The sequence below is a fragment of the Protopterus annectens genome, chromosome 15.part0 (assembly GCF_019279795.1).
Source record: "Protopterus annectens isolate FY-2018-M chromosome 15.part0, PAN1.0, whole genome shotgun sequence".
Taxonomy (NCBI): Eukaryota; Metazoa; Chordata; order Ceratodontiformes; family Protopteridae; genus Protopterus; species Protopterus annectens.
Genome location: NC_056749.1, coordinates 677,022,918 through 677,037,756, shown reverse-complemented (window position 1 = coordinate 677,037,756; position 14,839 = coordinate 677,022,918). Strand labels below are relative to the sequence as shown.

At 42.1% G+C, this 14,839-nt stretch overlaps 1 protein-coding gene across 1 annotated transcript in view; it reads right to left on the bottom strand.

Moving 5' to 3' along the window:
- Positions 1-14,839, bottom strand: part of MCF2 (MCF.2 cell line derived transforming sequence) — a 1,891,050-nt gene that overhangs the window by 124,812 nt on the left and 1,751,399 nt on the right. The gene's annotated exons all lie outside the window — the stretch shown is intronic.

The following is a 14,839-nucleotide window of genomic DNA, read 5'->3' as shown; positions in this document are numbered from 1 at the left end:
GGTCTCTTATCACACTTTCAGTGTTAAGTAGTTTTTACCAAAAAGGATGACAATGCACTTTTTGGCACTGAGCTTGAGGCCATGGCTTTGACACCAGGCATCTGAAAAAGTGAGGCCCTTTTGTAGGATGTCCACATCTTTTGGAGTTTTGATTATGGATCCTAGTTTTCAGTCATCTGCAAACTTCATTAGCCAAAGACCTTCTGTGTTAGCCTGTACTTCAGAGAGGTAGATAGAAAACAGGAGAGGGCCCAGGACTGAACCCTGTGGCACTCCACTTGTCACTGGTCTAAAGTTGGATTTGGAGTCTGCTACTTTCACAGTGTGGGTTCTGTCAGTGAGCCAGTTGGCAACCCATCTTGTGACACAGGGATTTATACCTAGTTTAGTGAGTTTATCTATAATTCCAGAGTGGGGGATGGTGTTGAAAGCCTTGGCGAGATCTAGATAGGCTGTGTACCTCATCTACGGCTTTGGTGACCGCTTCAAAGAAGTCTATCAGGTTTAGGAGACATGATCTGCCTTTTACAAACCCGAACTGGGTGGGGTCCTGAGTTTGGAGATTACCAATGTCATTGTTTATAAGTTCCATGATGATACGTTCCACAGCCTTGCAGACCAAGCTCTTCAGGCTAATGGGGTGGTAGTTTCCAGGGTCCATGGTGGCTCCCCCTTTGTGGAGTGGGATAACTGTCGCTGTGCGCCATTCAGTGGGCACATAGCCTGAGGTGAGGCTATGATTGAACATGGTACTTAGGTGGGGTGCCAGTTCATTCTGAAGTTCATGTAGAACGCAGCCTGGGATGCTGTCATGTCCCATGGATGCTGTGTTCTTGACTTTAGAGAGTGTGTTTTTTACCTGTGCAGCCATGATTACAGGAACTCATAATTCTTCAGGTACAGAGATGGGCCCTTTAGGGGATGAGAGGGGGGTAAAGTTAGCACTGAACCTATCTGCCAGGATGTTGGCAATATCAGTTGGTTCTGTATATTTAGTGCCATTGTGCTGTAACTCAGAGCAGATCTGAGTGTTTCCATTGAGATTTTTGACATAGCTATAGAATGCTTTGTGGTTGTCTTTAGAGTCAGTGGCGATTTTATTTTCATAACTAGCTTTGGAGGATTTTATGAGGGATCTCAGCTTCTTACTGAGGCTGACCAGAGAGCTCCTCCAGTCATGGGATTTTACTCTTCTTTGCAACAGTCTTTTTCTTCTGTTGTAGAGTTTGTTTATGGCAGGGGACCACTAGATTGGTTTACTTTTTTGGAGGACAGCATCTTGGTTCTGTTAGGGATTGCACAATCCATGCACTCATGTAAGTGCTTATAAAGTGCATTTGTGTAGGATTCAGCAGTCATACTTCTATTGTCCGTCAGCATGGGTGTCGTGAAGTTTGCCACTTCTGTCTTAAGAAGCGTGAAGTTGGCTTTGGAGAAATTCTTTATGGTGGTTTCCCTAATGGGGGTGGGAGAGGGATGTGAAAGTCTAGGGTGATTAGCTTGTGGTCGGATCTGACCAAAGAGGCACTGACCTCTGGTGTGCAGCACTGGTTGCCCATGTTGGTAATAACCAGGTCTAGGATATTGCTGCTCCTGATGGAGGTGTGGATAAGATGTTCCAAGGCACTGGAATTTATGAATTCCAGAAAACGCTGAGCACAAGAGTTGGTACATGAGTACTTTTCCCAGTTAATGGTGGGGTAGTTGAAATCGCCTATTATTAGGGTGTTAGGTTGTACCCTAATATTTTCCAGTGTATCAAGAAATGACGAGTGGGAATCCTGGGGCATGGGGGGGGATCTGTAGCAAGCTACAATTTGGATTGCGGTCTTGCCCAGAGTTAGTTGCACTTGAATAACCTCGGATGCATTATGCTGAGCAACTAGCCTGGAGGTGTGGATATCCTTAATGAATATGGACACGCCTCCGCCTTTAGTGTTTCGGTTCAGGTTAGGTGGCCGAAAGGTGTGGTATGAATTATAGCCTGGTAATGCAGGGGTACTCTCTGGAGCCTTGAACCAGGTCTCTGTCACTGCACAGATGTTGATGTTCTCCATTTTAAGGAGTGCCTCAAGTGAGTGCATTTTGAGGTTTAGACTTCTAGCTCTGAGTAACAATACCCTCAGATTCTGTTTGCTTGTACCTGTTACGGTGGTGAATTTGTCATTTGAACCTTGCCTAAAAAAGGCACTATGGGGTGGCTAGAGCCTTAGCCAGTATCCAGAATCCCAGGGGAGACAGGTGCAGGCCATCTCTGGCAAAGCATCGTGGTTTGTCGATCATGTCATCCCAGGCCGACAGATACTGGATCCCCTTAGAATAACACCAGAAGCTTAGCCAATTGTTGAAGTCAATCATTTTGTCCTTGCACTGTGGTATCATTCTGGGTGATGGCAGGATGCTACTCAGGGCTAGGGTCATACCTGCCTGGGCTAAAAGATCGGACAGCTCCTCCATGTCCCTTTTCATGTAGTCTAGGGAGGTACATCTCAGGTCATTCACACCAACATGTACAATGACAGAGTCATATGTGTACATGTTGTGGAGTGACCTGAGTGCATGCATTATGTGGCGGATCCTGGCACCCGACAGGCAGCTGACAGTAACTTTCTCCTTGTTTAGCCTGGTGAGTGGAACATCAGTGTGCCTGACTATATAGTCATCTATGACTAGAATGTTGGGTACGTTGTTATGCTTTACGGGCTGTGGTTGAGTGGCACACTGAGTTTGTGGGCTATGTGTCATTTGGTTTGTGTTGGGGGGGGTGGATGTTGCCTGTGTTTCTGCTTTGGAGGTCCCTGTTGCTTGGGCAGGTTTTTACTGAGAGCATCCGCGAATGTAGGTGTGTGTTTTGGTGGTGTAGTATTTTGAGGGACTATGTGATGAGTGTGGTGTGGTGCAAGTGTTTACCTTCTCCTCTCGACTGTCTAGTCCAGTCTTGGGTGAAGAGAGCTTTGCTTCCAGTTTGGCTACATAAGTGCATCTCTCACAGGTTGTAGTATTGGGTGGTAGGAGGAGAGGGCTCTTTGTGTACATGAGGCAATTGCTGCATTGCCCCAAGATGCCCAGATTCATCAGGTAGACAGGAGAAAACACCGGGAGCTGACCCTTAGACATGCCTGGATAGGTGCTTATTTGTTAAGTACTAGAAACTGTTTTCTTCTAGACAAGTGAGGAAAGTTGAGTGCTTTAGTAATTTGTAGCTTATTTAGTGCTTACAACGAGTTCTGAACAAGTGCTGAGCTCAAAGAAACAAACTTGAGTGCTGAAACGAAAAAAATGGCTAGTAGTTCTTTTAGCTTTTTCCCGGTTAGGGGTTGCCACAGCGGATCACCTGTCCGCTCAAGATTGGCAGTGGAGTTTTACAGTGTCGAGTTGCCAGCCTGGCAGCCAACCTTCCACAGAAAGCACACACACACACACACACACACATGCACGCACTCACACCTAGGGCCAATTTAGAGTGTCCAATCCACCTGCAGCATGTCTTTGGGATGTGGGAGGAAACTGGAGCAGCCGGAGGAAACCCATGCGACCACAGGGAGGACATGCAGACTCCGCACAGAACGCACCCCGGCCGAGGATCAAACCGGAGAACCTCTTGCTGTGAGGTGGCAATGCTAACCACTGCACCACCGGGCCACCCAAAAATCTGGCTGGCTAGTACTAAGAAATGAAATTAAGCTAGAAGGCTTCCCTCCAACACAGAGAGGTTTGGGGGCTCAGAAGCCCACAAACAGTCCTGGACACAGCAAATTTGTATCCAGACTAGACTACCCACAGGAAAGGCAGGAAACAAGCTTAGAATTTTTTTTTTTTTTTTCGTGGAAAGAGAGAAAGGAGGAGCAGAAATTAAGTGGACTGGCCTTCTCAAATGTTCTCCCTGTATTAGGTAGAATGAGGTAATAACACTAGACTGGGAGGAGTTTCCCAGATCAAATTTACAGTAGGGGCGGGCAACTGCAAAGCCACCAACTATAAGAACAGCATACAAATAAAAAGGGAGGGTGGGAAAGAAACTGCATAAATATTTCTCACAGCAGAAAAGCAGCAGTGAGCCTTTAAATGAATATTTTATTTCTTCCCACAATATTTACTTCCCTGGACCCTTGTCTGTCAGAGTGAAGGGACTTGAGAGCTCTAGTAACATGACAGACAATTTACCATCACCCTGTTCTTGCTCAGCCTGGTGAGTTGTACATCTGTGTGTCTTTCACTACAGAGTTACCTATAACTAAGAAGTAACCAGATGTCTTATAAACTTATACTACGAAATTAAATCTGAAGTTACTGCATTGAAAGGTGAATTAAGTTTTTTTGTTATGAAGCTTAGTACTAATAATTCCCATGTCATGCCCTCTATTACCATCTATTCTAAATACTTATGAAGTAATAATATAATTTAACAAAAGAGCAAAAGGATTCCTTTAATAAGCTGGCCACTATCGGATCTGCTTTGCAGCCATCTGACCCAGGGACTCAAAAGTCATTTAAGGCTATCACAGCTTCACTTCTTGGATGTTTTTTGACATTCCTGAGTATGATGAGCTCTTCACTGTTATCTCAAGTATGCAGCCTATAAGCTGCAGATTGGAGCCTTGTCCATCTAGTCTGGTTCTGGCCTACCATGATTGTCTGAGGTCCAGTGATATTTCAGGATTCGGTTTCCTCAGTGAGTTCTGGAGTTTTCCTTTTGGCATTAAAGTAGGCACTTGTCACCATATCCTCAAAAACCTGACCTTGGATCTCAATAATTTTGACAGCTACCATCCCGTCTCTGACCTTGCATTTCTGGACAAGGTTCTCCAGAATGTCATGTATACATAACTTGAATGCTGTCTCACAGCAATAGTACTGAGACTGCTCTGTATGAGTATAGTCAGTGATCTAACGACTCAAGATCACCTACACTATTCAGTACTGGCTACACGGATGTCTCATCTGGTTTTAATAAAATCATTTATGATATTTTGATAAAGCATTTGCAAACCTATTGTGGCATTTCCTCCATGGTCTAAGAGTGGTTTACTTGTTCCCTTTCTGGTGATAGTCAGAAGGTATGATTCGGACACCTCCTACTTTCTTAAGAGTGGAGTAGCACAGGGCTCACTCTTAGGTTCTCTACTGTTTATGGCATATGTTCTACATTTAATGAACCTTAGAAAGGAAAGGGGCCTAGCATAGCACTGTTATATTGATGACAGCCAGGAAGACATGGTTGAATGTGTTTTTCCCTGTTAATGTCCTACAAGCCATTCCCTTTTGGTTTAGTCATAACTGGTAGATTCTCAACACCTAATAAACTGAGACCATGGCAGTTCAAGCTGAACAGCTTCTCTTGTATTACTTCTTTTTCTCAATGTCATCTTTTATGGAAGAAATAGGTTTGATTTGTGGATACGGGGTATAACTTGCATGTGATCCTGCACTGTCACTGTCACCTGATACTATGGGATCATTCATCTGCCTTAATATGAACACATCATAGGATTACACTATGTTTTCTTAGCATCTGTTTTTTCTTTTTTTTGGGGGGGGGTTCCTCCCTTCTGCATCATTCTATGGCTCCATACCCAGTGCCTCATATCCATTGCCAAGTCTACTAGCTACCTCCCAACTCCTTGGACAACCACTAAAATGGCTGGGCCAACACAGATCTTGAGGATGCCCTGGGAGTTCTGGCCATTCACATCCACTGGAGGGGTGTTCTGTTTATGACCTACCCCTGTTCCCTCTACCTACCTCTGGTCCCTGTGGTAACATTCAAGGGGGCAGGCATGCAACAGGGATGTGTGGAGTATTGCCCTGTCTCAGCAGCAGCTCAGCCTTGTTCATACCCCTATTTCCCCTTTGGACCACTCCTCCTAGTTGGGACATACTCAGCTTCAACCAGGAATCATTGCAAGAAACACCCACAAATCCACCCACCAGGGAAGATAATGCCGTTCCTTTCCACCCTACCATCCATCAGTCATTCAGACCTCTAATTGAACCTGGGTTGGCTGGGCTGTAGGTAAGGTCTTTATCCCTTTACACCACTGGAGCTGGCAGGAACCTGCTCTTAAACTTTTACATTTGTTTAGTTTGTGTATTTTTATGTGACTTGTTTTAATTTAATTATACTCTATGTTATTTTAATCATTTAGATTTTATTGTAACTGGAGATTTTTTAACACTTAAAATGAAGTTTAAGCTAGGGATGGCAAAATAATTGTGTGTTTATTTCCATTTTGTTGACCAGATTAGCTGCAGTAAGTTTTAGGAAATCCTAAGGTAGTATTCATACTGATTATGGGAAATTTGGTCATGACACTGGGGTTACTCTTTTTTTTCCAGTTAAGCTGCATGTGGAGAATAAATAATGGTGGTGGGTGAAAGAAGTTTGAGCAAGAAAGAACTAATAGTGTCAGAAAATGGTGCACCCAAGGAAAATATTACTCTACAATTTCAGGAATTGCCGCTTAATGGAATACCAAATTTTGATCCTGAGAAGAAGCTTGACATGGCTGTTTTGATGAAATGCAATCAAGTATAAGGGTAATATTGCAATTCAGAATAATTGGCATAAAAGTGACTTTCAGAAAAATGATCTTTGTTAACATTGTGAAAGAATATCTATGCTAGAAAGAGTAAGAGATGGTGATCGATTTTGGACTGAAAGATGAACTGTGTGGATAGATTTATATGTCCATCACAGTGGGATCTGACAATGTCCTGTATGTCAGGCATAGATCTTCCCTCAAAAGCCTTTAGGAGACAGAATACATTGATACAGCCTTGAGGTGGTCTGCATAGGACATTTTACTTAAGCCCTGTATTCTTTTAGTGAGGAACCTCTGTGGACATTCCAATTGCTGGATATGCCTGGTTAGGTACATACCAAATGGGGTATTATACTCAATGATAGGTCTGATGAATGCCAAATACGCTGGAACAATGACTTTCATGGACTTAGATGCCATACCTTTGTTTATAAGTTGTGCAACACAGAAGAATTTCCTCACTACTGTAGACACATGATGGTCAAAGGCTAGATTACTATCTATGTGTATCCCAAGTTTCTAACTGCTGCATCAGCTCTAAGGGGTGTGGTGTCAATATGATAGTTACCAAGGGTAGATGACTTACTGAAGGGTACTATTATGCATTTCTTGGCATTTAGTTTTAGTCCATGGCTCTGACATCTGTTGTTTGTCTGTGTCAGCCCCTCCTGAAGAACACTTGCGTCTGTGTGGGATTCAATGACAGCTGTAAATTTAATCAGCCTGAGACCACTGACATTGACTTCAGAGATGTAAATGCCAAAAAGGAGTGGTCCAAGGACTGATCCCTGAGGGACTCCACTTGTGACTGGCCTCTTTGTAGAGCTGGACTCCCCAATTCTAACTTCCTGGGTCCTATCTTTGAGCCAGTTGGCTATCCACTGGGTAATGTACAAGTTTGTACCTGACTTCTTGAGTTTGTCAACAATGCCCAAGTGGGATATTGTGTCAAATTTCTTGGCAAGATCAAGGTAGGCAGTGTGAACCATTTTGTCCTCATCCATTTGCTTTGGTGACCTTCTCAAAGAAGTCTACCAGGTTGAGTAGGCATGATCTGCCCTTGATGAAATCAAACTGGGTTGGGTCCAGTGTGTAGAGGTTTACTATATCACTATTGACCATTTCCATGATAATTCCTTCCATAGATTTACATATAAGACTAGTGAGACTTATGAGTCTGTAGTTGTCATGGTCTGTAGATGGCCCACCTTTCTGCAAAGGGATGACTGTTACTGTTCTCCATTCATGCGGCATGAATCCTGTTTGGAGGCTATAGTTAAATAATTTCAGAGGTCCTGATAGATCATGTTTCATGCTATTTAGGAGGCATCCTGGGATATTGTTTGTCCCACTGATGCAGTGTTCTTGGCCTTACAGAGAGCATTAAGGACCTGTTCCCTAGTGATATCAGGGGGGAGTTATATTTGATGGTATTTCCTGAGGGAAGGTTGAAGTAGAGAGTGGGGTAAGGTTAGAACTGAATTCATCGGCCAGTGGGTTTGCTATATCTTCTGGCTCAGTATAGGTGGCCCCATTTAGAATGAGCGCTGCACACAATTGTGTATTGCCTTTGAGGTTGCAGACATAGCTAAAGAATGCCTTGTGGTTGTCTTTGGCCTGAGAGGTCAAATTCACCTCAAATTTGGCTTTGTTAGATTTTTTTTTTTTGTTATCTGAGATGTTTGTTTAGTTTGATGAAAGTGATTTTATCTTGCTGGGTGCTGCACCGCCTAAGTTTTTGCCGTGATTTATTCCTTTTGTTATACAGCTTTGTGATTCCACCAGGGTGGCTTGTTTTGTGAGTTAGTTCTGTACTTCTTCCTGGTGGGTACAGCTGCCTCTATGCAACTATTAACATGCTTGTACAGGGTTTCTGTGAACATGTCTGCATAGGCAGCAGTGATCTCAGGGTTTACTGGGACTTGAAATTTTGCCAGGTTAGCAGTTAATAGCAGGTTAGCCTCAGAGTAGTTCCTGAATATTCCCGGTTTAGCTGGGGGTCCAGGTTTTGTTTTTACTTCAAAGGAGACCATTTTGTGGTCTGACTTTACCAGGGAAGACATTACAGTAGGTGGTGTGCAGCACTCTTCCATATTAGTGAGGACCAGATCCAGTACGGCTGCACCCCTGGTTGGTGTATTGACTATCTGCTTCAGAGAGTTTGTATTTAGCAAATCCAGAAATTTCTGTGTCTGTACGTTTGGTGTTATATAGGGTTCCCAGTTAATAGTGGGGTAATTAAAGTCATCCATGAATATTTTCTCAAACATTTTGAACCCTATAACATTCGAGTAAGACATGAGATATTGTCTCTTTGTTTTACAATCGGCACACATCCTTTTCTCAAACCTCTTACATATCCTTTAACATGAGCTGCCACAGAAAATCATAAATTTCCTATATAATTTGAAATCTTACTCCCTTTTAAATCTCACCTTAATGATGTCTGGAAACTCATTTCATGGATCAATCCTTTAATAATTTCCCATTACTGTGTCATACCATGCTTTCATCTTCTTAATCCCCACAATCTCATGGAACTTCAAAATATTCAGCATTACCACCAGTCTCCTTAACTTGCTTTCTTTTTCTGCTTAAGGAAAACATCTCCATATATTTAACTCTCAGTAGTTTTCTACAAACAGACTGTTTATGAAAGTAAGTCAGAATCCCCCCAAAAAATGTAAAGGACAATACAAATGGGATTTATTAAAGGTTCTGTGCACGATTCTTGTTCTGTTTTGCATTTAATTCTCAGGCCTCTGGTTACAGCATTTGCTGACAACTGTAAACAAGGGTGTTTTTTAAATACCCATCAACAGGTATTCCAGGATGGGCTGAACTATATGCAAAGAAACAGTGCAAGGAATATGGCCTCAAAGAAAATGCCAAAAAAATGTAGTACAGTCCACTTTAGTGAAATAAATAATTTATCACCATATTAAACAGATGAAACACCCCTTAAGTAAAGCACTGTCATTAGGGAGCCAGGCATCTATTTGGATAACTCCCTGTCCTTTGATTATCCTGTTTTCATTGTAGTTACAAAATCCTAGTATCCAGCCTAACTAATAATGAAAAGCATCTCATCCAGAGCCATCATGAAGTGAAGTGGATTAGCAAGGAGGAAGTAAGGATAGCTATGAAGAGGATGAAGAACGGAAAGGCTGTTGGTCACGATGACGTACCTGTGGAAGCATGGAGGTGTTCAGGTGAAATGGCAGTGGAGTTTTTAACTAGATTGTTTAATGAAATCTTGGAAAGTGAGAGGATGCCTGAGGAATGGAGAAAAAGTGTTTTGGTACCAATTTTTAAGAATAAGGGTGATGTGCAGAGCTGTAGTAACTACAGAGGGATTAAACTGATCAGTCTCAGCATGAAGTTATAGGAAAGAGTAGTGGAAGCTAGGTTAAGAAGGGAGGTGATGATTAGTGATCAGCAGTATGGTTTCATGCCAGGAAAGAGCACTACAGATGCGATGTTTGCTCTGAGAGTGTTGATGGGGAAGTACAGAGAAGGTCAGAAGGAGTTGCATTGTGTCTTTGTGGATTTAGAGAAAGCATATGACAGGGTGCCTAGAGAGGAGTTGTGGTATTGTATGAGGAAGTTGGGAGTGTCAGAGAAGTATGTAAGAGTGGTACAGGATATGTACGAGGGTAGTGTGATAGCGGTGAGGTCTGCGGTGGGAGTGACGGATGCGTTTAAGGTGGAGGTGGGATTACATCAAGGATCAGCTCTGAGCCCTTTCTTATTTGCAATGGTGATGGACAGGTTGACAGACAAGATTAGACAGGAGTCCCCGTGGACTATGATGTTTGCAGATGACATTGTGATCTGTAGTGAGAGTAGGGAATAGGTGGAGGAGACCCTGGAGAGGTGGAGATATTCTCTAGAGAGAAGAGGAATGAAGGTCAGCAGGACTAAGACAGAATATATCTGTGTGAATGAGAGGGAGGATAGAGGAATGGTGAGGATGCAGGGAGTAGAGGTGGTGAAGGTGAATGAGTTTAAGTACTTGGGATCAACAGTTCATAGTAATGGTGAGAGTGGAAGAGAGGTGAAGAAGAGAGTAGAGGCAGGATGGAGTGGGTGGAGAAGAGTGTCAGGAGTGATTTGTGACAGACGAGTACCAGTAAGAGTGAAAGGGAATGTCTACAAGAGGGTAGTGAGACCAGCTATGTTATATGGGTTGGAGACAGTGGCATTGACAAAAAGGCAGGAGTCAGAGCTTGACGTGGCAGAGTTGAAGATGTTAAGATTTGTACTAGGTGTGACGAGGATGGACAGGATTAGGAATAAGTATATTAGAGGGTCAGCCCAGGTTGGAAGGTTTGGAGACAAAGCCAGAGAGGCAAGATTACGTTGGTTTGGACATGTGCTGAGGAGGGATGCAGAGTATATTGGGAAAAAGATGCTAAGGAGGAAGCTGCCAGGTAACAGGAAAAGAGGAAGACCTAAGATAAGGTTTATGGATGTGGTGAGAGAGGACATGCAGGTGGCTGGTATGACAGAGCAAGATGCAGAGGACAGGAAAAATGGAAACAGTTGATCTGCTGTGGCGACCCCTAATGGGAGCAGCCGAAAGAAGAAGAAGATTTCATCCAGAGCCGAAGTCCTCTTATTTCTACTATACTCATGCATTATCCACTAAGTTATTGAACTCAATATTCCCTTTGTTATGTACTTATTGAAAAATATTACTCAACTGGAGGGACTGACAGAAATGTCACCAGAGTCAGGCTCCGTAGTTATCCAGACTAACTGGCTGCCCTCTCTCTCACTCTCACCAATTTTCTATAGACTCTCTATGATGATCAAAGTTTGGCCTTTCAGCCCATAAAAGCACACAGTTCTAGGCCTATTATATCTTCATAGAAATAACGGTTCTTCAAACACTCACACTCACATGGCCTCTTTTTCTATTGACAAATTCATAGAATGTAATGGAACAACAGGTTCCTATTTTAGCAAATTCCCCATCTATGGAATAAACTACCCCTGCATATTAAGTAAAATAGTATGCTAGCTACAGTCAAGGCTAAACTAGCTAACTGGATAGGCAGTCAAATTCTTCCCAGGCCTGTCCTGTGTAATGCTCCCTGATGCTGGAGGTAACTCTTGATATTGGGTGTTCTGCCAGACTCTTATTGGCTGAGCAATGTTTACTTAGTATTGACCTATGAACCTATTAATTCTAAAATGGCACGTTCTGTTGATTGCTTGAGTATGGATCAGGGGGTGCTTGACAATGGAACTCCACTACATCAGAGACAGGAAAACAAGGCAGAAGAATGATGAACTGCTGATCTCATCCTGGGTTTCTTAAACATCTTCAGAAATGCAATTAAATTATCTCAGAGGATTATTGTTGCAAGCTCCTAATATGACTCATCCTGTAGTGCTGAGACAGAATCCCATAGTCTCATTTCTCCAACACATGACTACTCAGTGAAAGTCATTATCTGCTGAAAAAGGCACTCTTAGATAAAGCGTTTATAAGTTAACAAAATGGAACACAGACTAATGAACAGTGGGAAAACAGTGTCTATGTGTGTATTTGAAGAACCATTAGTTCTGGGAAGACATAGGCCTAGAAGGGTGTGCGTGTGTGTATAGTGCTTTTTACATCTATATATACATACACACACACACACACACACACACACACATATATATATATATATATATATATATATATATCTTACATGTTTCTATATATAGAGAGAGAGAGAGAGACAGAAAAATATAGCGGTGTGTGTGTGTAAATATAAAAATATATATATATATATATATATATATATATATATATCAGTCAAACTCACATTAGATTGACTCATTAACTCATATCCCTGACAAAAACTCGTTAATCTCAAAAGATTGACAGCAAATTGGGTATACTCCAGGACATAATCCCTGAGCATGCAAAGTAGAGAGCCTTCTTTTTTGCTGGGGATAAGGTGCCCTGCATCCCCATATCCCCTGTTACATATATGTACTAACTCTGAGATCACAGAATATTAGGAAAAGGGCATAATCCCTTTTGCATTATAACAGCAATCTCACATCTGTATACTGATTAGGTGTTTAATGAAAAAAAAAAAACTGTCAACAAAATGCAAACTCGGTCAATGTGAGGAGACCTATGTGCATGCATGCAAACACACACACACACCTATCTATCTAGCTCTATAACACACACACACACGTATACATATATATATATATATATATATATATATGTGTATACATACATGGAAACTGGAATTCTAGATGCATAGAACCGTTTAACGTTTAGCACTTTCGTCCTTTATTGTTACAGAACTTCATCAGAAAGTAAATAAAACAATTCAAAAGATCTGTGGTTTTGTACCAAAGACAGTGTAGTATTAGAGCCAATCAAGCAAAGCAAAAGGGGGTAATAGTCAAATCAGCGAGAGACTTAGTGGACCAATCAGGAATAACAGTTCAGCATTAAGAAGAACCAATCAAATCATGAATAGGAAAAGTACTTGAATAATCAGTGAAAGTGATAAAGAGGCAATCAGAACATTCCTGTATAGTTATAGTACAAGCGTAACTGTGCGAGAGTCAATGAAAAGTGCAAATTGGTAAAGCCACCAGTCATGGTAAAGACACATCACATTCTACCTGGTAGGAAGAAAGAGGCTAATTCGAAGTAGAAATAGTACAAAAACCTGTAAAGAAATAAGGGTGCTGTTGAAGCGCTATCTGTAGAACTTTACTGCGCATTTAATTTTTAAATCATTGAGTCCTAGAGGAGTTTCAGATTTGAGAAACAGTTGCTTAGTTTCCAGACATCAAGAACATTGTTAACATCATCTATGAAGTCTCTGATGTGTTTAAGAATTAAGAATTTAAAGCAAGGCTGACCCAGGTAGGTTAGGCTATGTTTTGCCGGCATGTTCTTTGTGTAGTGGTTTCTTTGAGTTGCACAATGCTCTTTTATTCATCCAACAGTCTCATCAAGGTTTTGCTAATGTAGAAACTGCTGCATCAATCGTAGATGTAGATTAAATTACATTGAATGTGTTGCAATCAAAATGCCGAGTTCTAGTTTGAAATCACAATGTAAAAAATAGAAAACATTACAAGAAAGAATGTATTTGCAGGCAACACAATGTTTACAAGGAAACATGCCTATGGGGTGAGCTGGCTCGGTGGGGTGGAGCTGGAAGAGGGAGTCTCAGTGCAGCTCGAAGTTATGCCCGAGTGTCCAGGTTTTTTTGTAACAAAACTGTGGTTTGTTCCCCAGAATGGAGCAAAGTTACTTGTTGTCCCAAATGACACACCACTTTTCAGTCAGGATGCTCCGGATGGGGTGCATATCCTGGCTGATAGTGAGGGAGAAGCTGAGGACAAAGTCATCCATTTTCTGTTTGTTGGGAAGTTGGAAACAAAATTTTAGGATGGGCTGGAATCTGGTATGCCTGCAGACAAAGACCACTTCCTGAAATGAGATGACTAGGGGTTTGGGGTAGTTTCGGTCCAGGAAGAGTTTTTTTCAGGAAGGAGCACTCCAGGTTGAATGTGTCATCATCACTGATAATGCAGGACAGCCTAATGAACTGCCCTTTGACTACGTTCTCTCTCATGAACTTGGGATGTAGGCTCATGTATTCCAGGAAATTATTCTTTTAAGTCTCCTTCCTAAAGACATTAGACTTGAAGCAGAGGTTCTCTTTATCTAGGGTGATGGTCGCTTATAAGAAGTGGGCTTGTGTGCCCACTCCGGAGACTGTGAATTTGAGGAAACTGATGCTGCTGGACACTTCATCTAAGAAGGGCTGAAGTTCTGCCTTGTTGCCATGCCAAATGAAAAAATATTGTCTATATAGCGATGATAGAGTCTGGTGTGTTGGAAACCTGGGATCTGGGTGAGAATTTCATATTCCTAAGTGCTAAGTTCACGTAGGCCGAGTCCATGTTGGACCTCATGCTACTTCACGCTGTTGGTGATAGATCTTTTGGTTGATTGGTGATAGATCTTTTGGTTGAAGTGAGAAAAACTGTACGTTTGCACAACAGAAAAGAGGTGACACGGGGTCTTAATAGAGTCGCTGGGGAGGTGGGTGTGTTTGGAAAGGAAAGTTGGTGAACTTAAGGCCTTCTCCACGGTGGATGCTAGTGTAAAGTGACTCTATATGTATATGTGTACACACGCACAGACCCACATACATACACACACACACACACACACACACACACACACACACACACACACACACACACACACACACACACACACTTATACATAATCCTGAATCCACAATGATCTA